This window comes from Emys orbicularis, chromosome 1, assembly GCF_028017835.1.
Source record: "Emys orbicularis isolate rEmyOrb1 chromosome 1, rEmyOrb1.hap1, whole genome shotgun sequence".
NCBI lineage: Eukaryota > Metazoa > Chordata > Testudines > Emydidae > Emys > Emys orbicularis.
The window spans coordinates 268116361-268142257 of NC_088683.1; positions in this window are offsets into that span (position 1 = coordinate 268116361).

The following is a 25897-nucleotide window of genomic DNA, read 5'->3' on the forward strand; positions in this document are numbered from 1 at the left end:
ATTATGTAGCCTGCAAGCTGATAGGGCCTCTCCATTTACTGGAGTGGCTCTTAAATACTTTATATATCATTCTGGGGTCTTCTTAACAGCTTGAGTAGGCCCCAATTCCGCAATGGCCTCTTAATTGTAAACCACCACCACCTGCTGAATTTCCAACAAATCTTGGACTGGTTACATATTAAAAAAATGTTTTTTTTCCTCTTTCAGTTCAGATCTTTTGTAATTTTTGCTTTTTATTTCTGAGTCCTTAGGTTTCACCCAAATCTGATATTTTATACCTAGGCTTGTTTCCTTATCCCTTAGCTGTATACAATGTGAAAATGGTTTTTTAAAAAGAAAAAAAAAAAGATGCAGCATTTCTCTTAACATTTCTCCACAAATTTGTATTGTTATGAGTCCTGAGACTAAAATGGAGAATAAAAGAAAACCGCTGCTATCTGACAACTGTGATACTGTGATTTTTTTTAAATATAGCACACAAAATTCAAAAGTGAATTCTGTTCCCTTTAGCAAAGTTTGTTTAAAAGAGAAGATCCTGCATCTTGCTATGTCAGACCATGTGTGTAGTAGAGTTTGTTGTTAGGTCAAAAGTGCTTTGGACATCAGAGCCATTATTACTTCAAAATCTTCAAGTATGAGAAGCTGTGACACTGTTGTGAAAGCTGATATTTTAGACCGATCAATCTCCTTTTATACCATTGTGGATACTCATTTGAAAATGCTTTATTTTTTTCAACATCTAAAACCATGATTGTATTCATTCTCCCCCCATCCCATGCAGTCCTCAAATGACCATGTATAGTGGTCAGTTACATTAAAAGAGAAAAACAATTGTCACAAATATTAAAATTTACAAAGATTGTAGTTAGAGCAAAAAAAAAAAAAAAATGATGAGTGCATGACCTTTGGCATAGCTGTCAAGCTATTAAAGGAAAAGGTCAGGGAACTATGACGATAACTCTTAGTCAATTTATTTGCGGTTGGTACGACACATTTCCCATGCAAAATGTTAGTCCATCATAAACATCATACAAATAAACTAAAGAGCACTAATTTATCCTCAGAGACCCTGAATACATAAACAGGTAGCCTCCCCTCCCACAGGGTTTGTAGAAATTTGTTTTGTGTGCTGTGACTGGTTGATGTAGTCTTGTCATTGTTAATAACTTGTATGTGACTGCTATTATTTTGTACAGTTGAATTAATTTATTTTCGGACATCATCCTTTTCTGGAAGAGTACAGAACACACCAAAGAATTATATTATTAATTTTGGTGATAGATTGTTGTTTATGATTCCGTGATTTGTTTAAAAAAATCATTATATTTTCCAGCTTACTTGAATGAACAATGTAATGTGAAAACAAGCTCTTCCTGCATGTCTTCTGTGCAGTGTGTTGGTGATGATATATATAGTTTATAGAGATATTATATTATTAGTACAGTGCATGGTGCTGTCAATCTGGAAGCCTTTAAACGTTGTCTTCATATTGTTATGGTGAATTTAAAGATACAGACATTCCTTAAAAAACAACAAGAAAACTTGAATAGAAAATAATTTTTAAAGTTTATTTTATTTGCTTTTTTCACTTTCAAAGCCCATTCAAATAAATAGAAAATGATAACGTAAGGTATGGACTTTTTAAGGGTAATTTATGTAATATAATCTTGTTAGAAATAATTTTCTTACTGATTTATAACGAATTGTTTAATTTATACAAATTTTCAACAATAGATTGCACTATACATTACTACATTACAGGGGTTTTAAAATATGAAACGGAGGGATATACTACTATTTTTATGTACTATGCCACACATAAGGTCACACACCTGCCCATAAATTTTATGACACATGATACCTCCTAAATAAAAACGCCCGTCATCTCTGTAAACCCGACCATAAGAAAGCAAGAATGATCATCAAGCAAATAAATAAAAATATTCTTTCTATGGATTGCATGTGCTTTACTGATAGATGAGAGCGAGCTAGAGACCAAACACTAGATAGCTAGATAGATACTTTTGTACCTCAGGTCATAGCACACCAGTGAAGAACAATAATATCAATCGTTACGATATTTTTCTTGGTCATGTGAGATACTGTGATTATTTCCAACAAAAATATAAGTAAAGAATGTTTCTTTTTGTTATTTAGAGTTGATTTTCAGTCAACAAATATGTGTATATACTGGGAGGTTCTAACTATATATATCCATTCTTCATAATCAATTTCTGCTATATTTACTCTCCTGAGTAGTTTCCCACTGAAGCCAACCGGGCTAATCGCGAGAAGAATTACAGGATTTGGCTCCTAATAATGAAACAATGAGACATTCTACGAATATCTTTACGTGCAGAGACACAATAGATAGATAGATAGATAGGTAGATAGATAGCTGATTATATGCTATGTTACATCTCGCTTCTGCAATGATAGCTAATCAAAAGTCTAATGACAGCTAGTCAAAATTGGCAATTCCAGTAGTTAAAATACTAATATTTATTTTGTTATACCTTGCTGGACCTTTCCGGCACTCATGACAAATAATGCATGCAGAGTATCGAATGGTTTAATTATTAGCTATCCTGGCATAAAAATTGTGTTACAGTAAATTATGCTGGACTATATAAATATTCTCATAACATTATATATAACATTATATTTAATATATTTATATATTATACATATTATATAATGTTATGGGATTACGTCAAAGAAACTTCTCGCAAGCTGCATAAAATACATCACTATATATCAATGAGTTTCTGTGCAGAAAATGAAAACTGAGTGAAAGCTACTATAGAAAAAACCTAGATAAAACTATTATATCTGTACATAAGTATTATTGAAGATTTTTCTCTCTGTTTTTATTTATTTTTTAAAGCTAGTTCAGGAATGTTGAATGTGATGTCCCAATACTTGAAAATGACTGGTCAAAATGTCAATAACAGTTTCACCAAAAGGTTATAGTGTTTTTTTAAAGTCAGTTTTGTTAAATGTGGTAAAGGTGAAACAGGTTGCAAAGAGTTGTTTCAAGCAGAATGACAATAACCAACATACGAAGCAGAAAAACACTCATAAATGAGAGCTCCAATCAATGGGAAAACTTATAGCTCTCTAATGAAGTTTCTTGTGAAAAGGAGGGCAACACAAAGCCACCAAGACATGAATCATTCATGGGAAATATAAAAGATAAAAGATATCTGACAATGAGCAGAATCTTGTATAGAGAGTATAAAACAAGTTTCCCCTTCTTATTTTCTGCTTTAAAACGCACAATCTCCCACTCCTAGTGTTCTCTGTCCAGTGTATAGAGTTAAAATTGACCAGTGCACGTCCTGCGCCACTTCAAAGTAATTTAGCCCAGAACGGAAGGCTTGGCGCTTGGACAATCTTCATGGTGTGTTAAGATTTCTATGGCAATTGGCAAGCAAGACGTTCCCATCTGAATATGTCTCAAAGAAAGCCACTTATTGACACTAAGTTGGCCATCATCAAAGACTTCATCTTTTCTAGGCAAAACGTGTTCCTAACAAACACTGTTTAAATCATCTACCTTTGTATTAAGAACTGTGAGACATTTCACCACACATTATTATTTGCAGAGGTTGTTCAGTTCTTTGAGGGGTAAAGCAGTGATACCAAACTTTAACAGAATTCGAAAATTCTTGAGTGTGGGAAATTACGTGTCAAGACATTATAGGGGCGGGTGCCTTTGAGAACCACGTACAACATAGTAGCGGTATTGGCAATGAGGTATAGTTTTTACAGACTCACGTACATGTGTGGCACTGTCACTACATCCACAGCCAGTTTGGTGGAAGAATATGGCTTTGTTTTCAGGGGAGAAATGGCCAGTGCTTTCTTTACACGTTGTGTACACAGGACTATTAAGACAAGTCGCTGTAAATACACTTGGAAACATGGCCTGCTATTGTCTCAAGGAAAATACTTCAGGTACTCCCTCGAAAGAAGGCTAGAGAGTATTCCAGGAAACACACGCGTCAACACACAAAAATTGCTACAATCCTACTCAGCCACACGATCGGTTTATCGCTTCCACACACATTCCAACTAATTCCAAACCCACCTCTTCCTATCTGTCCACCTAGCTACTTATACGCCCCCGACCCCATTACTGGAGAATCTGAGCGCCTCACACCCCCCACACTGACATGAACACACACACACACACACAAACACACTCACAGCCACATATTCACACACAACGCAAGTGCCTAATCAGGCAGGGAGAAGTTCAAAGGCAGGTTCTTTGAAATTCAAACTACTGCTTTTATGGTACATCAACATGGAGCGCTAGGATTGCTATGGCAATGAGGACAGCAAAAGCAGGCTGCATTGAAAACAGTCCACCTCGATTCGAGACACTCTATTAAGATACAGTTGCATTGACCTTTAGTTTCATGCCGTGTTAGTTCAGTCAATTTTCACTTCATCAGAACCTCTCATATTTTTTGGCTTCCGTCCCATTCTTTTTTAGGCCCTTCACAATCATGGCCGGCTTAAATAAATAAACAAACAAACAAATGGAAAGAAAGCGCCATCCCTAGCTCCTCTCCCCCCTCCCCACCTAAGCACTTTTATTTGCAGAGCGATTGTTCTTTGTTTATTTAATACAAGTACTGTGTGAATGGTGAAAAATAAACACGATGAAAAATAACCAAACAGATGATTCCTCCGAGTGAAAAAGCCCGGACTTAATAAAAGTGCGAAGCAGTCACCGTTGAATGAGAAATCCTTTGAAGTGGAACTTATTATAGGAGGAATACTTTTTGGTTGCCCTAACGACGCTGCTGAATTGAAAGGGCTCGCCTTTGTCAACGATTTGTTCTCCTTTGCTGGGATGCCCGTAGAAATTACTTACATGGGCTGCCTTAACATGCAGCCTGCAAATCAGTAACTTCCCAGCTCAGACTTGCAGACGCCACTCTCCTAAGGACAAAAAGAAGTCAGGAGGAAAACACCCCAACCTTTCACTCAGCTTCTTTTTTGGGGGGGTGGTGTTGGGATGGGGGGAGGAAAAGGAGGTTGTATTACAACTCCCCCCCGCTCTGCGCGCACACACACCCCTCCCTCCATACACACCAGACCCCTCCCTCAACAAAACACACACACACACACACTCAAAATGGGACACAGCTTTCTCTCCATCCCAACCCGGAGTGCAGCAAGAGGAACGCCACATGGTCTCTCGCAAGGCGCTCTCTGTGCTCCCCACCCCGACCCCCTTTTTCTGCCAAGTGATTTTCCCAGGCAGAGCCATATTTAATAAGGGTGGTTTATTCTGAAGGCGCTTTGAAGGGTCGCCCCTGAAGCCCTGTGTCCATTAAAAACATGGAGGTGACATTTAAACCTCGTTGTAGAGGAGCGCCGGGGTAGCTCAATGAAAGGCAACTCGTTTGTCTTAGGAGCTTGGCAACAGCCTCCCCTTCGCTCCTTTTGACCACATGGCATAACTCAAAAACAATCGTTCAAAAGTAAAATGGCATCGTGGCGTTCCCTCTCCTACAGGCACCCATCTAGCCCCAGAGAAAAGGAATCGGCCATAGCACAATGTGCTTTTTGTGCTGGGCTCTGTCACAAGGATGCCGTTGTTTGCTTTGGAGGCTGCGCCTGTTATACTTCCTTGCAAGTGCTTGTGTTAAACAAGAGTTATAAGTCATCCAAAACAACAAACATTTTGATTTTCTTTGCCTAAAGGGCTTTCCCTGGCTATGGGCACCGTGAAAAAATAATGTACTCGCTGAGAAAGGAGCACCAGTAGTAGCGTTACAAGCACAGTGCATTAAATATTGAATGACACGAGGGGAAAAAAAGAGCTTGTCGAGGGGCACTCAGCCTTAAAGTCTTTCTTCAACTTTGTCGTCGGTGCCTATTGGACTATTTAAGATGGTGTTAATTAAGGCTGCGCTTGATTCCACTAGACTCCAGCTTTGTCTCCTTGCAGTATTCCTGTCAATAGCCCTCTGCATCCAGAGCTCTCCTCACACGTTGGTTTCGGGGTGCATGTGTCACTTATTGTGAAGCTGAAGAGAAACCCGTATCGTACATTAAAGAGAGCGTGGATATAGTAATCAACTGGTATTATAGGAATATTAGGGCGGGAGTGGAGTGTGTGTGTGGGGGGGGATCGAGGGTGAAGATTGGATGCTGTTAGGTCCTGAGCTGAATTCAAACAGCAGCAAATGTCGTAGTGGGTGCAGAAAGCCGAAGTGAATGGCTGTGTTTGCACATTTTCTAGAGCCTGTTTGGCAAACAAGAGACAAGCGGGCTTCATTTGTTTCAAATTAATCGTCAGAAATGTCCCTCCCCAGATAATGAAAACAAATCTGAAAGAATGTATTAAAGGATTTGGTGTTCTAAACATTCCACCCCTATGCCTACATATGCAATGAGATAATCAACTCGTCTGTTGTGCAGGGAAACAGAAGAGGCTGTAGATGATTTTCAAAGTGAAAGCTGTAGATAGCCACATGGCTTGGGGAGTCACTAACTCAAAAGGATATGGGCATTGTCTGGAATAAGTTGTTGCGGACCAGGAGAAAACGCGTTATTTCCCCCCGTGAGGACTGCGTGCCATCTTGTTTTATATAAGAAGCAATTGCACAACCAGCTCTCCGGAGAGTTTTGGGGAGCAGTGGGGGTCATCATGAAATATAAGAAAGTATTGTTTCTGTGAGGCTCCCTATAAAAACCTGAACTAAATGAACTGCCAGTTTAGTGTAAACTAGTATGATCTCAAACAAAAGTGACGCTTAGTCTATAAATATCCAACCTAAATCTGAATACAGAGATAGATGGAAGAGATACAAAGTAGATTGTAAATATATGGCGGCAGACACAGTAGCATCCCCCAGTACTATAGAATATAAAGTGTCCAGCAAAAAAGGGCAAAGTGCAGGGTTAGTACCCTTGTTGGAGGAAGCACTAGACTAGGATGAAAGGGACATGCCAATCAGCCCTCCCTTTCTGAGGCATCGCCTGTGTGCTAAACAAATACAAACAGACCATGTTAGAACTCAAGGACATTTCTTTCTTCCTCTCTAACTCTCGTTTTCACACCCACAAAGGAGATAGATATTGATTGTTAAGAGGAAGGGGCACTAGAGGGTCTTTGTGCCGCGCAGAGTGCGAGAGCTGGGACAGCTTTAGAAGAAAATAAAAAATGCAGCTAGGATCACAAACATCGGCGAGGGCTCCACTTCAAAACTAACTTTGTAAATTTGGTGTTTAAAAAAAAAAGGGGGGGGGGCAAACAGCTCTAATCTGCCAAGCCCCTTCTGTCCCGCCAGAGTAGCAGGAAGGAAAAGCCAAACATGGGTCTTAAAATAAAATCACTGTGTTCTTTTTTTTTTCTTTTTTTTAATTTCTGTTTCCCTCCCTCTCCTACTTTCATACAACTGGCGGTTCACCCCTTTAAGAGCTCCGAGCGGCCTTTCAAAAAGAAAGCCCTTCAAGTAAAAATGGGCACACATTCCCATTCCAGGCACCTTGCCAAAACCTTCCAAGCACCCTACCTGGCATACTAGCTTAAGTTTCTTGAAGAAGTGGGGGAAATTACAGTCGACTTGTAGTAGTTGAGACAAGTTCAGTGCTCAGCTCCCCCCTCTCTAATGAGACTCGGGATCTCTGTGGAAGGCGCCCAGTTGCGAGCCAGCCAGGCTGGAGGTTTGAGTGAGTACCATCAGCACTGCCTGTCTGAACTGGGGGGACTGGGCGGGGGGTGGCGGGATGCGTTGGTGGCTTGGGGAGGGACCTCGCAGCCGAAGCGGGCCACGGGCCGCAGTGGAAGGGTAGTGGAAGGGTACTGCCCGGGCTTCCTCCAAGGGGGCTGGGACCGGCTGCTTGGGATGTTTGGGGAGCGAGTCCTGGTGCTCCAGAAGTCAGCCTGGAACAGCTGTGACTTCACCTATTAGCCCCGATGTCTTCCCGAGGAGATTGGTGGAGTTAAACATCCCACAATGGGCGCTCTGGGGCGTCTCCAGCCTGACCTCTACCCGGTTTTAATAGTTTCATAGGAACTTCATTAAATCAATTACTTAGTGAGCACATCATCATTTATTTGTAATTAGCACTGAAGAGCTTGATTTTTGCAGCAGACCGCAGCCCAGTTCCCAGCGGGGTTGGCCATGTACTACAAGCACTTTTGTTTGCTGGGTGTGTTGACTCGTGGTATTATTCGGCCGTCACACTAAAAGTGTGTAAGCGTCACGTCTTCATCTGGCGTTCCGGGGGGAAAGGAAAACAAACAAGGCGCGGGCGAGGAGGCGATTCCCCCCACCCCCACCCAGCTAGCTGGGGAGCCCGGGGCGTGGGGCAGGGAGCGCGCGGGTCCCTGTCCCCTTCCTTCTGCTGGGGCTGCAGCTCGGGCTGGGGCGGGCGAGGGGCGCAGAGGAAGTGGGGACAGGAGTGGGGGGGGGAGAGCAGAGGAAGGAATGGGAGAGGACAGAGAGGTGGCGAGAGAAAAATCGAGGGGAAAGGGAAAAGCGGGGGGACAAAGAGAAGGGGGGAGAGGGAAATGGGTCATCAAAACTCAGGACAAAAGGAAACAGCGAGGGGCCCCGAGGAGCATGAAATAAGCGTTACGGCTGCAAACCGACGGGCCAGAGCCAGGGAGTGTGTGTGTCAGAAACGAGAGCAACAGAGGAGAGCGAGAGCGAGCGGTGTGAGAGAGGCAAAATGGTGCTTTCCCTGCAGTGCCTCTGTGTGTGTGTGTGTGCTCGTTCCCCTGTAAGTAGTAAATATTCTCTGGGTGTAAACTAGTTCCCTCGGGTGTTCTGGTTCCGCTCGTGGGGAAGAGCTACCCCCCACCCCCGAATGGCACAAAGTCTCGAGAGGATCTCCAGGAGGCGATTCTGTTTCTGGTGTACCCTAGGGACCCCCCCCCCACACACACACACACCACCAGCTTCCCAGTTGTTCAGCGGGACGCGCCTGCCTCTCCGGAAAGGAGAAACTTTCCTAGTGAATCAAAGTTCAACTTCAAACTGCTCCGGAACTGGAGGGGAATGGAAGGGGCTGCTGCGGGCTGTTGTGCGGAGCGGAGCGCTGGTGACAGGGAGGGGGGTTAGAGACAGGCTGTAATCACTGCCTATGTGTGGCTGAGCGGTCTGTGGGGCGCGGGGGGGTACGTGTGTTGGGCGGGAGGCGTTGGATTTCTCTGGATAGATGTTTGCATGTAACGGCATGTGTGTGTGTGTGTGTGTGTGTGTGTGTGTGTGTGTGTGTGTGTGTGCCAGACATTGACTCGGTGGCTGGCTCTGTGCGTGTGTTTTTACATATGTGAGCTGGGTGGCTTTGCAGGCATCTGGCTGGCTGAACGCCTGTGTTTTTGGCACCTACTGGGACTTTTTCTCTAAGCCTGTGCGTGTCTATCATTGCCATCGCTGTGCGCATGTGTCTGTCGGTTTGTCTAGCCGTGGCTAAGTGAGAGTGTGTGTGTGTGTGTGTGTGCAGAGCACTTCGGAGAGCTGCCTTTCCCTCCAACGCGGCTGCTAACCTGGAGAATTCACACGCCTTCTCAAAGCCTTCTGACACGATCGCTCAGCTCGGTCAGCCTGGCTGACACGGCTGGCGAGGAAGGAGCTGCGTTCAGCACGGACCCCGTGCATTTTAACCTTTCGCTTTTTAGCAGATTGTAAAGAAAAAAATATTTCTAGAACCCGTTACACCACGCTACGCGCAATAACATCGCCCCTTCCCCGGCCCCTGGAGCGCATCTTCCCTGTGCGCGCCTAGACAGAGAAGCACTCAGAGGCAGCGTTAGCGTAATACCGAGGAGGTCTGTGGTGCCAGGGGTGTATGTGGAGGGAGGCGGGGTCAGAACAAACAGCAATAACTCAGGTGTCACAAACGTGTCCCTGGCCAGGAAAAGCCGCATTGATCTATTGTAATACTGCATATTTCGCTCGATCGCTGCACTCTCGAAATAGATCATTGACCAACTCATAAAATAACCCACCCACCCTTGCACTAACGTGAAAAGGAGTGTTATTGAAAACCGTAATAAATCAGAAGACTCCCGACTCAAAGTCAGGTCCACCCATAACGAGAAATATTAATTTATGAAAAATCAGATACAAAACATTTCAAAGCCCTGGAGGATAGAGCGCATAGGTGTGTATATAGCCTCACCATGTTATTAGCCAAACTATTCTTCAGGTGCTGCCCATATTTAAACTATTAATCTTTACCCATACGGTACTTTTTTTTTCCCAGGCTGACGAGCTCAGCCCTTAGCTACTTAAAATCGACAGGGTTAATGAGACTTTGACCTTCTTAAAACATTGCGATGAACAGGGGCCAATTTTTTTTTATCACTGAGGTGTGATGTAATGTTCATTATCTTTACTTTCTGACCTAATTGCTTTTAAAGCCTAGACTGACTAAGAGTTGGCTGTCCAAACATTTCTTTGGTTGTATTTCATACATGACAGCTGTGTATCTAACCGCTTTATGAATATGCAGCCTGAACACCTCTTTTTCGGTTGCAGAGTAAAAGCCCCAGAGTCTTGTCCTAATCAAACTGTTTCAGAGTTCCGCCTGCATTAAGGAACTTTGTGATCACCTCAATGCACAGTAACAAAATCTGAGCTCTTCTGTATATGAAAACCAACTCCTACTCGCCTTCCTCAAACTATAGCTGCAGTTAAAAGGATCTGAGCAAGAAAAGCAGCATTCGATCAAGTATGGTTACATCATTCATTATTAGGAAAGCAAATTTTAAAATAAAAATACAATAGTAATGTTAAAAATAAATACAAATACAACGTTATATGACTGCACATATCCAGAAAATATTTCAAATTTGGGGGGAATATTTTACATTATTTCCCCCAAATGCAAACCAAAAGACATACATTGAGATGCTGGAATATTTGGAATAGCCTTACACGGCTATTTATAACATAAAACAGAAAATATTGTACATACAAAAATGGGAAATGCTGTTTGGGAGCTGTGTATATGTCAGTATCTTAGTAGCTTCACATCCTTTTTGACGGAAATGGCCAGATTTTTTTGGGGGGAGGGGAAATCATGGTGGTTTGAGAGTAGCCAAAATATGGCTTGCATTATTCACTTTGCATACGCGTTCTAATCTATTAAAAATTCAGAAGCGACTAATAATTACATTTTGTTTTATTTTAATAAATGTCTAAGGAAGGGACAAGCCTCACCTGACACTTTTTGTCGAAAACACTTGGTTACAAATCCAAACGATATAATTCTCAAAATTACTATACAAACCTAATTTCCTTTTTTCAGTATCGCAAGGACTGCAATGCCGAACCTTTCTTTTTGTAAGGGGACTAGGAAGGATGGTATAATGCGGTATTAACAAGGAACGGACACTACTACAGCCAGGGAGGGCATCATGTTCAGTGAAATAAAGTTCATTTTGCTCGAGAGCTCCTGAAAGACGAAAACAGACAGCTTACAATTAAAACGCATTTTAGTGTGCTCTGTTTAAACGCCAAACCTATTACCAAAGCATAAATCAGACCAAGCCTTTTAGATGATAAAATAGTTACTGAATATTTGGCAAAGGTTTCTCCAAACAGTTTCATTCAAATGTGCAAGGCGACTTTCAATGAAAGGGCATTTGCAGAGACTAAACCTTTCAGATTGGCAAGAAAGGGCTATTTTTGTCTGAATGACAAAGGTGAGGTATAACAACCAAGGAGACCCAGACAGAATTGTCCTTTAGGATCTACCAGACACTTTTTGCTTCAGCTTTTGGCCTCCTGATGCAAAGTATTACATTGCTGGGCTAGGCAAGTCCATGGAGTTGACCTTTCCAAATGCTGCGAGTTTTCACACATATCTTTCTAATTGTGGAAGTTGCAAAAACTTCAAATTATTCCTCTTCCTTGATCCTTCGGGCATTATTTTTATGTGTGAACAACGGTATAGATCAGTTCAGCGTCAGTGTTTCCAAATAATTTTGTGGCGTTAATAGAGTTTATGCTGATCTTATTTTATGGAGACTAAAGGTAAAATGTTATATAACCCAACGCCAGAAAAGAAATTTGGCTACAAGCCAGGAATTCAGTGTATCAAATTTCGTATGTGAAACGAGCTAGACGGTCTCAGCACTAGTACAAAAACCAAAGCAACGCAGAACCTAACCCTTCCTTAATTCGCTGGCCACATGCAAACACACCCTGGGCTGTGTGTACGCATCCTGTCCGTAATCCTAAATAATGTCTAATGCGTCTTGGCGGAACCGTTCACACACTAATGCAGTTATCCAAAGCAGGTTATGCACGTGCCGGGAGGGTTTTATGAAAGCGTCCGGCGCGAGCACTTTCAAAGCCCTGGTTTGTTTTACAGTCAATATTAGATTTTATGATAGGTGCGTCCGCCAGAAGGGCGCGCGCGCACCCCCTCCCCAGCACGCCGGGCTGAGCCCTATTTTTATATTGCTTTTGTGCCTGGTATAAACAAACTGCGCTTCGGATTCCCAAGGCAGCATCACGGGCTTGAAAACAACGCAGTGACCCTCTACTAACAAATTCGTTTTTAACGTTGTCTCCAAACTAGGTGGGGATCGCTGGGAGGAAAAGTGTCAGGGTTCTGGTACATCAGCGGCAGCTCCTGCTAGCGGGTTTCCCCCCTGGTATCTCCCAAGGTGCTGTTATAAAGACGTTATGCAACATGCAAAGGATTTAATGCAATTCTAAAGATGAACCTCTTTTTTTCGGTTGTCATTTCTGCTTATTCTGGTGGTTTTCTCACCGTCTACCCCACCTCTCTGCTGAATTAACGCATTAGTCTGCTCCCTTGCGAACAAACTATTCCGAAGTCTCTGAAGTTAGCGCTATTATTAGCGGGAGCAAATCGCTTACATGGAGTTAATATATATTTACTGGGCATTTCACCACCCAAGAGCCTACTCTTCCATCTTCAGTAAGACACGAGAAAGGTTGTATCCCGCGCCAAGCGGATTTTTTAAAAAGGGAGTTTTAAAACAGCTCCCTGACACATTGGCTCGCTCTAAGATTAGGCTACCGCGCTTTTCCTATTCCGTTCCGCTCCCTGAGATGGGAGATCATATTGGAAAGTTGTGTTGTGAGCGCACACAACAGTAAGGCGGAGATGGAATGTTTTACAGCAGCTGTTGAGCATTTCCCTGCCTAGTTATTAAACGCGAAAGGGAGTAAATTAAAATGGCAAAGTAAAATGAAATAAAAGCCGCCGTGGCTTTCTGTTAAGAGACAGCAGCTAATTAAGGAATATTTGACTCCCCCAAAAAGGCAGAGTCTCGGAGGTGACATAAAACTTCTTTAAAATCATGAGCAAAATCCCGAGAATTATGGAGGGGCTCAAGGGTACAGCCTTTAAAACAAAATAATTCCTGCCTCTCAAGAGGGATTTTTTTAACGGTATTCAGGGAGTATTAAACTAAACCAACTCTTCTGAGTTCAAGTTTTCTGGTGGTTAGCCAGGAAAGAGCCCCAGCCGGTGTTTTAAACAGCACTGCCAACAGAGGCTAATTTCCAGGGACAGCCCTTGAATTTTGTTTCCCCTTCCATGCCACAGGAAAAGTCTCTCTCTAAACTGTCCATCATCCGTTCACGGGGGATCTTCGACTATTTTATGCGACTCCATCTCCCCAGTCAGAGCACAGAACAAGGATATTACGGAGCCCTGCTTTTTCCATTTACTTTGTCAGCACTTACATGTCTGTTCTCTAGTTGGCAATGTTCACATGCCAGATGCGTTTGCCGTTTGTTATATCCTGCAGCGGTTGGAGAAATGTAACCAATTATCGGTTCTACAACTGAACCTAACCTTCATTGATTGTTAGTAGTAGTGTCCCTGTATTATTTGACACTTAAATTCCGGGTACTTGACAATGAACCACGTTCCCATGGATACAAGCCTGGCAGACTGGGCTCACAGGTGAAGTTTTAGGGGTTCATTGATGGAACCCAACATTATTATGATCTTAAGCAGAAAACTATTAACGTCTCTCTCTCTCTCTCACACACACACACACACACACACACACACACACACACACACACACACACACACCAAAAACAAACAAACAAACAAACAACAACAACCCTAAGAAGATATTTTAAAAAATGAAAGCGAAGACCCAGTCAAGTTCCTGAGGGGTAACTAAATATTGGAGCGTATGCCCAAGGTACTTGGAGACATTAATCCGTTGGAGATCTAAGGATTTAGCAGCATTTGTTAACTATGGAACTTGTTTAAACGGTGTTTCATTTCCCCCCTTTAAACCACCGTAGAAACAAGAGATTTCCCCCCTGCCTTTGCTACAGTTTTATTTAATATTTCCCCCCAAAGTATCTATTTGTGTGATCACAACTTAACCCCCCCCCACATATTTATGATTAGCAGAATCGTCGGCCATGAGACAAATATCTTCAGGATCATGTTCATTAGAGAAGTAAAATCGTGGCGATTTTCCTCCAGGATACATCCAAACTGAATAAAGGCTGGCATTCAATATCCCCATCGGCGGCCCCTATGGTTGGTGGGTCCCTGAAGGGCACAACAGACCTCAGCAGAAAGAGTCCTTGAGGGGGGAGGAGGGGTGGCTATTTAAAGGCAGATATACGTGTATGGTTTGGCTGGTTCTGCAGAGTTGGCTTTTTTTTACTCCCCTGTTCAATAAACCAAGTCATCCGTGGGGCAGGGCACCTCTCTCCCCCAGTGGCCGAAGAAGTACATGTTTTACAATGCACGTGCCTTGCTTTGAGCTGGGTTCAAAATAAAAAAGAAATGGGATTTGAAAGTCAGCTCCAAGCAAAGGCCAGAGCCCGGAGACCAGGAGCGAAAGACAGCGAGAAAACGCTGCTGGGACTAGACAATTGCTCTCTTCCTCCCGCCCCGCACCTGAGCCGGCACAGCCAGCTAGGCAGGGCTGTTCCTTGCCCTGGCCCTGGCCGCACTAGGAACGGCCCAGACACCCCCCACCCCATCCTGCCGAGGCGCCAAGCAAAGGGGGCTCCTTTCCCAACAACCGCCCCCCGGCAGGGGGGCCGCCAAAGCAAACTTCCCAGCGCCACCAGAGAGCCCATCGCGCGGCTGTTTGGTGGGAAATTGGTCCCAGCGCTTCCGAAAACCAAGGGCAAACGTTGCCCTCCTTACTCCCATCGGCACGACGCGTTGCCTGGCTGTGGGCAACAGCCTTGGGCCCAAAGGTTTTGCGCAGGACAGGAGGGGCGGAGCGTATTCATTCATTAATAGTCCTTCATTATCTTCTCCCACGCCTAACTCCTGCTGCCATCTTCCCTGGCGACCCGGCGGGCGCTGCCCCATGCGGGAGGATGCATTGCTCAGAGTCCCGGGAACTGCGCGCACCCGGCTGGCGAAGAATAGCGTCATTGTTTGCTGTATGCCACAGCCCTGGTGCCCAGGGACGCCAAAAGAAAGAGGGACATAAGGGCCCCAAGGCACGGGCCCTTCAGGTTGTTGTCAATTTATTACACGGGAACCCAAAGCTGATCAATACAATCCAAACGCACACACTCTTTACTGGTTGGGATGCCTGGTTTTGTGTGGATTTGCGGTGGGTGCCTCGTGCCAATTATTCCAGGAAACCAGGGTGTTTATCAAGTTGGCAGCTTTAGAAACGTGGCTAAACCAAGTCTTGGCTAAATAGCGCCTGAAAATCTGTGATTGCTACGGGGCAAGAGACTTATCCGTTACCCAGTGCACGCGCTGGGTTGGCTTTCCACGTTTGCCTTCCTTGTGTGGATTTGTCTGAAGTCTGCACACAGAGGAATTTAGAAAATAGTCCTTTGCTTTTTAAACCTGAATAATCCAGACTCCGGCCAGGAAACAAAAATCAGGGGAAGATATTTTTGTTGAGGGATATAACATACAAATCAAGGCGTCTAGGTAGTGAAAAGTGTAACTGTATAAAGCTGGGAAGAGATGACAAGTAGAGAAATACTTAATGAGAATATAGGATTAAAACAGGAACATACTTTTTCATAAACAATTTGTAGGATACAGTAGAACAAGAATTCATATAGGAAGTGAGAAACTCCAGAATATAATGCAGCGAGGAGAAACCTACATACATATATATAACCCTCACTGGTCGTTTTAAATACATGTCTACAAAAAGTTGATCCATACACACACACGCACGCACACACACACTTTTGTAGTGTGCTGCATAATCATTCTTTTGTTCTTTAAGAGATTTGAAAACTTTGGAGCTCTATATGCGAAATTTAAACCTACACATTAATTCTCTTTTGGCTAATCATATGTTTTAAATGACCAGCGAGGGTGTGCTCTGCATTAATGATTAGGGATGCACTCTCTATAGATTCAGACATAGACTCCTGAGGATTACTTTGCCAAGCTATGCTGTCTCGTCAGCAGGTGTTAGTAACCGAGGCAGTGTTAAATCAACAAGCCGGGCGACAGGAGAAGATCTCACCTAACCAGGCTGTGTCTAAAACCGCAATATTCACAGAACACTATTAAAGCAGAAACAAATTCGACTACTGTCAGGTTGTCTGGAATACAAGGATTACATAATCCACATGTTTTACAGTGCAGAGATTATAAATGGCCCTCCTACATTTGAAGGAGAGGTCTGTATTGCCAAAGTACTATCTCATATTTCTGTCATGCTCTCAGAAATCTTCCAGACCTGAGATGAAAAGGCAGCACATAGTTACACCCATCTTCAATCACTATCTGACATTACATCTTAAAGGGGCAATCCAGCTGACATGGTGCTTGGAAGGTACCATTGTGCCAACCAGGGGCCACTCTTTCCCATTCTGCAACCTTGGAGGGAGTGCTGAAGAAGAGGCATAGTCAGCTCTCGAGATATGGGGAAAGAGGCAGTTGTGGACAGGATTGTTACCTTCATCTCCCCTTATAACACTTATTTTCCACTCAGGAGACTGGCTGATCTCAAAAGTGAGAAGATAACTTGTAGTGACAGCTTGTGCGCATGGAAGGGGGAGGGAAGATAAGACCTCCCCTCTCCTCCCAATTCTATATAGTCTGGATGTTGTGCCCACTTCCTAGGGAGACTGCCTCTGTCTTTGGGATGGCAGGGACAGATGGCAATGGGTTGAGATGCCAGGACTGAAGTCAAAGGGAGTTCTGACTTAGACTTCATGGGAGCTAGATTGGTTGCTCCATGCTGGAGCTGGGTGGCTGGAAGAGAGGAAGGTGAGCCAGTCCAATATAAAAGCAACATTTGTAAGGAGTTTTAAAACCTAATCCCTGCAGGCACATTGATTTATGGGGGTGCCCCCCGGAACAGAATATGACCATTTATCATTTATCAGGCTCTGTGTCCACATTTTCATCTGATCCTTTATGTTGCTGATGATTATTTACAATCTATGTTATTCCCTGCTCGGAAATGCATGTTTTATGTTAGGCCACTTTGGAACATTAGATTTTAGTCAACAGTGGGAATTTTAAACCCAGCTAATCCTAACAGTGCCCTCAACAGAACACAGCATTGGAAGGATGTTTAATGAGCCCTTTCCTAAGGAAATAATTCTCTTAATCAGCAGCTAGAATATTTCCCTCTCCCTCCTGCCCACATCATGGAAACGAAAATCTTCCATCAAATATGTATTCAGAGAGGCGGAATCTAATGAGCTGTGCATGGATTTGAGAGCTAGGACTCCCCACATTCTAATCCCAGCTCTAACACTGATTTTGCAAAGCACTCCAACCTCACTTTCCACATCTGTAAAATGGATATAATACGAACGACCTCTTTCCCTCACAGGGCCTCCATAGGTTATTGAATATTTTTAAAGATGGTAGAAGAGTAAATGTAGCTATGTATGTATGCACATATTATTGCAGCCAGCTTGCAACATTGTAGTCCTAGGTATTTTGCTGCTATTGCAGTTTGGTTGGCATACATTTTATACAAGAATGTAATATTCCAGAATCTCATGTATAGACATGTAGGAGGCATCCTTTGTTTTCTTTAATTTCAAGCACAAAATAGCTTTTTGTTATTTTTTTAAGAGCTGCAGAAAACCACTTGGCCTCCTGGCAAACAGATTTCTTAATGCTTGTGAGCTTACTGCTATTTGCCTGGTGGGCTCACTTTGGCTTCTCCCCATTAGCCTCAAAATGTTTTTTATAAAAAGTCTAGTTCTGACAGAAAATTGATACTTTTGAAAGTTCCAGAGCTAGTGCAGCTGTTGAAATAGAAAGTAATAATAATGCTAGCGATGCTGCATCATGACATCATGGGATGTGCACCTGTCTCCTTCCAGGCAGGTGTCTGTATAAGAAGCAATGTAAACTGAATACAAAAGCAGCACTTTTAGGTGATTTTTTCCCACCTTTCATAAAGCATCCGGCAGACCTAGGAATGAAGAGAAGGGAGAAATGGTAAACTCCTAAACAGCACTTGAAAGTGCATTTTTGGCCTTGAAGAGTTTTTTAAAACTCTAATATATTGAAGAACTGTCAGGGAGCCACAGGAGAGGAATACTTTTGATTTTTAGTCTGAAACACAAAGCACAAATACTTGAGATTCAAACATAATAAAGGACATTAAATCCAAAGAGAAAGTGGGCTACATGTACTAATCTGGCTACCACTTCTATATGTCTGTACTAGCTATCAGACTTGAGTGAGATGATAACTCTACCAGGCTTCTGCTGCTGCTGTGACAGTGTCACTGGGGAACTGTCCAGCCAAACAACACCTCCAATAAAACAGTGTGGTTTGTCATTACTGAATGCCAGCCTAAGAAAACCATCGATATTACTCAAGCACAACTGCCAGGACCCACCGTTCCTCCACTGTAAAACACCACGCAGAAGAGTACTACCCCCAAAACAGCTGTAGCTGAGCTGATGACCATGAAGATGTGAGACAGGTTCTATCAGAGAGGCAGTGGAGGCCAGAGTCAGGGCAATAGAGTGAGACTCAGGTGGACTGGGTTTTATTCCCAGCTCTTCCACTGTCCTCCTCTGTGACCTGGGGCAAGTCTGTTTCCTCTCCGGTTCTTTGTCTGTCTTGTCTATTTAGATGGTAAGCTCTTTGGGGCAGGACTCTCTCTTACGCTGTCTGCAAAGTGCCCCCATCTCAGTAAGGACTCCTAGGCCCTACTGTAATATAAATTATAATATTTACATTAAAAGAGTGAGCTGTAGCAAATATGGACTCCCTTTTCAAATGGTTCTGTTCAGAAGCAATCTATAAATAGTGGGTCTTTATGTCACTACTTGTGTCAAATAGAGGACAGACAGTGGTAGCCGTGTAGTGGAGTTTTGACTATGTGTAATTGTGGCAGTAAGCCAGTATCACCTCTGTGTTACAGATCTAGTTAAATGGCCCATAAGAATTGGCCATTCCTTGTTTAAAGCCTGAGCATGTACTGGGCTATACATGACTACTTCCATTAACATTTGTGCAGCACCTCGAGGTGGCAAGCAGGCTCCGCAGAGGATCTGTGTCTTCTCCATGTGCTCTAGTGGGTAGCACAGGGCTTATTTATCCCCTTCTGATTCCCTACAATGTGGTCAAACTGTTTTTAAAGCTAGATGGGATCACCAAGTTTATAGCTTCACAGGGGGCAGGGCACTGCTGGTACGGGCACAGGGCCACCTGTAGTTTCAATAATAATTAGGCTAATTGCAAGGGGGGAGACAACCTTCCCCCTCTGATCTGGAATCCCCTGTAATTACAGACTTGTCATCCTGGCTCCACCAGCCCTTGAGTAGAGGTGGATGTCAAAAAAATGACTTTTTTTCTGGTACTTGGGCTCTAGCTGTATGTGTGGGAGGCCACATTTTCAGCATCTGGTAATGTTTTTTTGCCAGATGCTAGAAGGGAAATTTCTCAAATATAGCACATCAAATCAAACGGTCACACTGCCGCTGTAGCATGGGCAATGGGAACTGTGGCTGGTAGGGCACATTTGCACTATAAATACAGCCTACATGGCTACAATGTGTAGTGGTGGATCAACTGTGTCCAAAGAGATGGCCAAGGTGTTATCTCCTATATGGATCATGGTTAATGTTCCATCTACACCTCAGACTGGAATCTTGTTGTGTACTGGGTGCCCTGGTTTAGTGGCCTCATAGTATGGTCTGATCCTTGGTTAGGTGCAAGGAGGAAGCATGGAGACCACTGAGGATTTGATTTCATAGTTTTAAAAGTGTGTTTTTATTTAGAATTCCATGAAAAGTACTGGATTCACTCAATAGATACAGGTTCAGGGGACAATATCCCCTTTGGAAGAATCCTGAAGCTCTCGCCCTTACAGAGGTCTGGGCTAAACTGAGTCTTGGCATAACTACATTGCCTAATGCCCGGAGACAAGCTTTATGAACAAGCTCCATCATCTTGGGTTTCATCCAATCAGCCCTCTCCACTTTCCCCTGCAACGTTGCATGTGTGTGTTTTAAGCTGTTAAAACAACCTGCCTCCGTAGCCTTCTCTGGTCAGCAGGGAATAAGGCGGCCCTGAACCATTCAATCATGAAAAGGTGAGAAAAGAAAACAAAAAAGAAGGAAAGATTTTTTAAAAAGCACCTAAACTAACATCTGCAGTTTTCCATTATACCATTCTGCCACCATGGGATATCGTGGAAGGCGGTAAATCATCAGCACTCTTGGCCTCACTCCTGGCTCCTGGACTGAGAGGAGACCTCAAACAGAGGAAAGTGCTCCAGTCTCAGTTTCAGACTGTGATGCAGTCTGCAGGGGGAATGGAGGGAACCAACTCTGCAGTGTGTACCCTGCCGTGGCTGTCTCCATCTCTGTCTTTTCCTCGGGGACTCTACTATAGACTTCAGGAAAAGGCTTTAATATAATTAGGCTATCCAATGGGATCTCTCCCTTGGTCTTTCTCTTCCTCAGTAAGGATTGCTCTTTTGGATAAACTGCAAAAAGGCTGAATTCTGACACGTGCATATGTGTGCTAAACCCAGCATACCAGCCTCAGACCTGGGCTCTGGTGATTGGCACACCTGATGGAGTGTGGATCATCTTCTGCCTGAAAGGCTCTGACAGATCCTTTTCTAATCCCTCCCATGACAGGCACGCATTTATGTATCTGCCTTTTTCCATTCACAGAGTAAGAAGTTGGCTCTGGGCTTGCATTTTGCCTCTTGCATGGAAATTAGTTCCAAGAGTACAATGTGTGGGAATCCCTGCACTAAATCAAGGGCCATGAGGTGAGAGTCCATGTGAAAATTATTTTTAATCTTCAGCGTTTGTGATGCGCTCATTGAAGCTTGGAAATTAAAGTTCTCTCCCTGCCAATGTTTTCTGTTTCCATTTGGTAAACATTTCTTTCCTCTTTCCAGTGGAGCAGAAGCCTAAATGGCTGCCTTGTGTTTACACCAACTATTGTGCACCATGATAATCAACGCTGTTAGCATCAAAATGCACAGCTCTGGGACTAGTGCTTCATAGCCAGCCACAAGCAGGGGAGCTTGCACATTGTTTCTGGTGTGTCAGACAAAACTGGGGGCTGCTTTTTCTTAAATTGAGCTAAACTACTGGATATTTTTTCTAGTAAGTAGAATCTTGAGGACATTTCCCCAATTATCATAAAGTATGTAATTTTAAAATTTTATGTATGTATTTATTTTGCTTCTACCATTTTCTCATGTCCCTTTAAGATAGGCCCTACTCTTAAACAGGACTCATGAAACATGTCAGCATGGCGTTCCATTTTATTGTGTCTCAGGGATGCCACACAATACAAGCTCAGTCTGGTTACATGGGAGAGTTTTTCTAACTGCTAGTCCTGCAGACTCAACCTAGACTCTGAAAGTCCAACTAGGTTCTTTTTGGCTTCTCCATCACCACCAGTAATAAATATTCAAAGACTCAAATTCTTGCCATACAAGGGCTGCAGTTAGGCTAGCCAGGGAATGTGCTGTTTCAGAACATACTTTCAGGCTTTTCTGTTAGCACACCTCTTAGGCAGTTCCTGGAGAACTTTGAAGCTGCCTCTGCAGAACAGAAACCTGAATGAAGGCAGGTAATGAAAATACTTGTTCTCCCGTGAGATGAATGCCCTTTGGTGTAGGCGCTCCAAGACAGTGTGCACTTGGTGAGTGTACGTTTGTGTGATGGGGTGAAAAGGATGGAGGTGTAGCAGCAAAAGCATCTAAGAAGAAGAAACAAGAAGGTGTCAGATAAATACACCAGGCCTGCTCAGTTTATCTTACACACCCCTGTTAGTTGCTTTCCCTACTACATCCCTGCTCTGATATACACACACTATCAGCAAGTACTCTTTTTCTGATCTATAACTTATTCCCCCATTTATGACACTTCTAAATATGGCCCAATGTTTTTGGAGCCATTTTTTAATGCTGTACGTTCAGTCCTTTTCCCTTCTGGGAAATTCTAGCACGTGGAGTTCTGGTCCTGTACCTTGCTCGTAGCTGCTTGTTTTCTAGCTGTTTGTTTTCCTTTATGATACTTTCATTTGTCTTTGGTAAGAGGTCTGTTTTTGAGGCCAGTAGTTCTACATCCCACAATAGCATAGCCAATTTTTGTTCCATCTCCTCAGCTTTGTTCCTAGAATCCACACTCCAGCAGAGAGAAAGTCAGATTTAGTATCCAACCAAGGTAATTTACTAGTCATTCTTTTCCCCCCCCAGTACAATAAGCACTAGTCCCTCTGCTACAGTATTCTATCCTATTTCCAAGGACGTTGAAGACCCAGCAAGGAGCTACATGGGCTCATGTGCATAAATCTTTGCAAGATCAGGCCCTAAATATGCTTTGGGTTATCACTCTGATGATACGTTTCTGCAATCTGAATTAAAATGGACATACAATATAACAGGATTTAGTTTACAGTAGGTTTTAGGTTTCAAAATCTGTATTTCATTATAGGTCTTTTTTAAAGCTCTGCTTTTATCTTGACAAGATTATTACTTACTGTAACCACAGCAGAATTTTTCTTCAGCTATATTAGTCATTCCAATATTTTAAGTAGAAAATCATTTTGATTTATTTCTGGCTTTATTGACAATTCTGGTGCTTACCAATTGCCACACATGTCTCATCTATACTGAATAAATTGTACTGTGAGGTTGCCACCTGTTTTCTAGATTTTAAAAAGTAATCAACTATTTATCTAAGTGTTTATAGGGTCCCATCACCGTGAACATGTAACGACTAATTATGGTCTTCCCAGAGTTCATCTGAAAGGATTATGGTGACGCATCCTCTAACATGATGCAGTTCTACCCACTGCTATGTTAATTCAGTGCAATGATTGCCAAAGGCACTCGCCAGTGGGGACAAGAAGAAACTGAAGCTGAAAAGTGGTTGAAGGGTCCATGGCCAAGTTTGTGAGTCAGGGCAGAACTTGGCCCTGCAATTGAATAATATAAAATCAACTACATTACTCTCAAAAGCAGGAAGCCCTTGAAAGCGAGGGAGGCAAAAATGACCCTTACCCCTCTAGCATCCTGCCCCAACTTGGGTATACGTATAATAACGGTGTTATTGTCATCAACTGGATGGCTAGGCACTGGCCTCAAGAAGTGTAGGGGTCCATGGTGTGGCTGACTGGAGACTTGTATCAGCTGCAGGATTGTTTTTCATCAGCCACATGTTGAGCTGTGATGGGAGCAGATGAATTCAGGGGCTGAGGGGTGGTGGGTAGGGTTGGTCAGGCATGAAAGCCAGGGCTGGGAATGGCAGCACTAAAATAAGCATGTCTGTTTTAATAGAAGGATGGAAGGGGTCAGAGCAGTGTGAGGCTCATGGGGACAGGATGAGCAGGAAGAAACTCCCAGTGGGAAGAGAAGGAGGGAGACTGAAGGAAGTGCAAGCCCACTGTCCCAGTAATTCTTATACTTCTTACTCATGTAAGACTAGCACTGCTGCTGGGCCTGTCCCTAAACTCACTCTTACTGCCCCTTCTTGGAGGTGTGAGAATGAAGGGGTAAAGGTAACAGCTAGAAGGGATCACCTGGGTAACTGTGAACCCATCCTTTATTACAGCTACTGAATAGGGCCCCAGCTCCCTCTTAATCTCTGCCACCGTATTAGCAGAAATTATTCAGCTGGTTTTGGGGTAGCGTTATCTGGCACCATGTAGCCATGGCAGGAGTGGTAGCATTGAAACCTGTGGTGACCTGAGTGTAGAAGGGGGCCACATGGCAGGACAGCAACTGCGAGGAGCAGAGTGACAGGGAAGATTCTGTGAAGCAAAGATGGGTGGCCCATGCTCTGCTCTCGTTGCATTGTGGCTTCAATCACAGGACCATAAGAACATAAGAACGGCCATACTGGTCAGACCAAAGGTCCATCTAGCCCAGTATCCTGTCTTCTGACAGTGGCTAATGCCAGATGCCCCAGAGGGAATGAACAGAACAGGTAATCATCAAGTGATCCATCCCCTGTCGCCCATTCCCAGCTTCTGACAAACAAAGGCTAGGGACACCGTCCCTGCCCATCCTGGCTAATAGTCATTGATAGACCTAGTCTCCATGAATTTATCTAGTTCTTTTTTGAATCCTGTTATAGTCTTGGCCTTCACAACATCCTCTGGCAAGGAGTTCCACAGGCTGACTGTCCGTTGTGTGAAGAAATACTTCCTTTTGTTTGTTTTAAACCAGCTGCCTATTAATTTCATTTGGTGACCCCTAGTTCTTGTGTTATGAGAAGGAGTAAATAACACTTCCTTATCTACTTTCTCTACACCAGTCATGATTTTATAGACCTCATTCATATCCCCCCTTAGTCATCTCTTTTCCAAGCTGAAAAGTCCCAGTCTTATTAATCTCTCCCCATACGGAAGCCGTTCCATACCCCTAATGATTTTTGTTGCCCTTTTCTGAACCTTTTCCAATTCCGAAGCCAGCTTGGAAACTTTGGGCCACTTCAGCTGTCCTTACGCAGGCCAAGCTCTCCTTGACTCAGCAGGAGTTGGGTCTGAGGAAGGAGTGAAGGTTTTAGCCTGCTGTCAAGGATTCCAGTGGGAGATCTCTGCAGAAGCATGTCTTTGATAATACATCACTCCTAGGGACCACCGCAATGGTGGGATGGGGGCAGTGCTAAATAAAAAATGGAAATATGTTTAAAATAACTAATTTGTTGGCTTAAGGCTCCTGGCAGACGGTTTTACTGAAAAGGTTTCTTTATGCAATTGTGGTTTTGCTTGGGGTAGCTGAGGGAAGTCTGTAAACCCCAGCAGCTCTTGGAGTTTGACAGGTTTGGCACGGAGCATGAGGCAAGTATAAGTATTCGTGGGATCACCTCCCTTCATTTCAGTCAAACCTGGCTGGCAACACAGACGACGTTTTCTTTTAATTATTTGAGAGAGATGATTTAGTATTTCCAAGTTTTTTAGACTTCAAGTACATTGTCTCCCTTGCAAATGTAGAACTCACCTTAACTTCAACAGGCTTTGCAGCTAGCCCTGCGGACTTGATCCTGCAGTGGGCTGAGCACGGGGACTGTAGTCCAAATCAAGTGACAAAATGCACCCTGGCATACTCTTTAACACACTTTTGTGTGTACTAACGCTAAAGAACAATACTCCCACATTAACTAAAACAACCAAACACTAGTGATTCACTTTCCAGTGCCCTGTTGCTGACTTCATCTCTCTCTCTCATACACACACACTTGAGTAAGTGAGAAGCACTATTGTTACTGACCAATGTTATGTATTTTCAGAGATTGCAAATGAAAGTGCTCAGGTTAAGAATAGAAAATGTTGCAGCAACAACATTCATTTCTGATATGCTTGTAAATTGTCATGTCAGACGGCTGTTGTGTCATGTAAGCAGTGTGCCATAGACTCATGAGTGTGGTGAAGGGAAAGAGCAGTAAGAGTCGGGAGTTCATTAAAAATATAGACTATAAGGGGGTCTTAACTTAGGATTTCTTTGGAA